A 3,117-nucleotide genomic window follows, 5' to 3' on the forward strand; every position below is an offset into this window, starting at 1 on the left:
AAATACATTAACTTCGCGCTGTGGATCGCCAGATCGGCTTTCACCGTGGACGAAGCGAAGTCCAGCCCGGGATCGTCACATGTGGTTGTCGCAAGCCCGCCGGACGCTCCTTCGCCGAATCTGCCGGACACGCCGTTCTCAAGCCCACCGGCCTCCACTCACTCTAGCCCGCCGTGTAAATATTTGATACGATTAGAAAGTTCAGTGCGGCACGGCACAGAATCAGCTGCCAAATTCAAATCTGCGTTCAATGCTTTGGCTGGCGCTGAGCCAGAGGCGATTTTACAGTGCTGCGCATTATAACCAATCACACAAGATTCTGTTGAGCTTACGAATGCAATGGCCAATCAGAGGCATTCAGATGAGTCATCGCTGAAAAGCCCGTGTTTTGTTCAGTGCGCGCACATGCTGACTGAATGCTGCTCTCTGGCGAATTCTCTCATCATAAACAAAGTGCAGATGTGTGTACGATGTAAGTAAGATATTCATTTCACAGTATAAACAGCTTCAGTGATTATAATGGGAGTTGTTGAGAGTGCTTGAACTCTGTCTAGACTGAAGTTAATATTCTTTGATAATGCAAATATTCTTTGCTCTCTTTAAGTACAATGAAAGTGTTATAATTAGTAACTTACAATGTTTTTTATTAAATTTACGTTAAATACAAAGTCAGTCCTATTAAAAATATTCTATGACATGACACCCATCTAGTACAAGTTAAAAGACGGGTTTTATGCATAGGCTAGTTAATAGATTACACTAATATTAGGCTACTTTTCCCATAGCCCATTATAGATAAACTAACATGATATATAAAGGTGCAAAATGCATTTACTTATATTTGAGAATAGTGATATTTTATGATATAGTTAACAAGTTTGGGAAAATTTCGAATAAAAAAGGAACACAATTTCAACCGAGGGGGGCCTTTAATCGGTCCGTGCCCAGGCAGGGCACCACTGTGTCATAATCCGTCCCTGCTTTGGATGGGAAGATAATTTTTTTTTAACCAAGAAATGTAGACATAGATAATGAAAAAGCAACAATATCCATTTTAAAGAAGTTAAGAAACACTTCTCAAGAAGTGTTTGATAAGCTGAGGTAAATGTATCCTCCATGTCTCAGGAGCAGTGTGTTTTGGATGCAGTTCAACAAAAGCACAGTAGTCAGCAGGTTTGCTGTGGCTCTCAGCAGCGTTTCATGAGAAAACCTTAAAACAATCTCACACACACACACACACACACACATACACACACACACACACATTACAGATTCACTGTATTAGTGAAGACATCTCACATGCTTCATACAGAGGGGATGATATTTGGAAAATCCCAAACCTGAACCACCCCTAAACCAAACCTTAACACAAACTTGTGTATATCAGTACATTTAAAGGGGACACAATTGATTATGTGATTTATTTGTATTAGTCCAAGGCTCCAAGCAAAATGTGGTGTGCTGTTAAAGTTGGCTAAAATGTATCTATTAAAAGCCATGTTTGTTCATTTAAATAAATCTGAAATAAAATATACATTTTACATGAAATACAAAAACTAGATTTTTTTCCTTGACAGCTAGAAATAAGTTGAAGTACTAAAATTACAAAAACTAAAACTGAAATAAAAATACATTAAATAGACCAAAAACAAATTACTAAAACTTACTGTATATAAAATTAAAATCAAAACTGAATAAGTAAATTAAAAGCTAATTCAAAATATTAATAAATAAAAGTATAATATAAAAGTATAAAATAGCACTGTTGAAATGTCTTCACAAGTTGGTTCCATATAGTTTGTGAGAACAAATGTGAATAAATATGAGGATTCAAAAAGTTGTCATCTTACCACCTGCAACCAATCAAATTCTTCTGTCGAGAAATAAACAACAGTCTTGTGACTGCAAAACAGATGAAATGTCCTGTCAGTAGACTATTATAGTACGGTACCTTATACCAGCAGCATTTCGCATTGTTTATCATTTTCTGCCATTGTGATGCATCACTAAAACAGACAAAGTGAGATATCTATCCACTTCAGTCAATAATGTAAAGCCAACCATTTATTTATAGTGTACCATTATTGCAGATTGGTTGTAATATCACAATTCATGAATCATCTGCATACCCTCTGGCTATTTTAGAGACAGAAAAACTCTGGACCAAGGTCTCCCCAAAAAACAAATTCTTATAAGCTATATAATCAAGTGAATTTTTAACATTGTCGTGCTGGCTAAAGAACAACAGACACCATGTTGCGTGCTCATAAAAATAAACATACACAGGTCAGTGAAGAAAAACGTGTGAGTACCCAGATAGCAAGAACGTTTGGGCCAAATGTGGCTGATAGCTGTCACATTTGGCCTAGGTATGGCATGGCTGAGCACATATGGGCCAAACTTTAACCGTATATGTTTTGCCATGGATTTAGAATTGGAGGGAATTTTCTTTTGGATGACCATTTTTTTGAGGTATATGCCCAGATGACAGCACACAACTGAGAGCCATATGTGGCTTGGCTATGGCACACCATGGAATATGTTAAGTCATGGTTAACATTTGGCTTTTATTTGGAAAAACACATATAAACTGCTGGCAGGTCAGTGGCAGTCCACATCTCAGCCCATTCAACAATGCTATTGGTTGCTTTGTGTCTTCCCTTATTCCTATTGGTGGATTACTGAAATTTTGAAAATATATCCGTTATTTCCCGCTCTGCTTCCTCTTTCAATCGCCGACTTATTCGTACCGAAAATTGTACCGAACAAATACAGTAATTTTAACCACTGCACGTGCGGCACTTGATCCGTTTCAATTCATAGCCGTGAATAAATCTTCACTATACATTATTACTATACATTACATTCTGTAATCGTAAGGTTTGTGTTTTGATCTTTTCGATAAGAAACAAAGTCTCGTCCTTAAAATTATGTATATTTTATCAGGAAATTAAATTCATAGATGCCGTTTTGACGCTCTTTGATGTGTCGTGACAGACCGCTGCAAGCAGAAGCGCGGAGAGCGACCCAGTCAGCAAATTTCCTTTGGCGCGGATCTGGATCATATCAACAGCTAAAGTGTGGCCCAGATTAGTTCGTGTTTGCCGGCCCAAAACT

This window comes from Sinocyclocheilus anshuiensis, unplaced genomic scaffold (genome assembly GCF_001515605.1).
Source record: "Sinocyclocheilus anshuiensis isolate Anshui unplaced genomic scaffold, SAMN03320099.WGS_v1.1 scaffold51, whole genome shotgun sequence".
NCBI classification, from domain to species: domain Eukaryota; kingdom Metazoa; phylum Chordata; class Actinopteri; order Cypriniformes; family Cyprinidae; genus Sinocyclocheilus; species Sinocyclocheilus anshuiensis.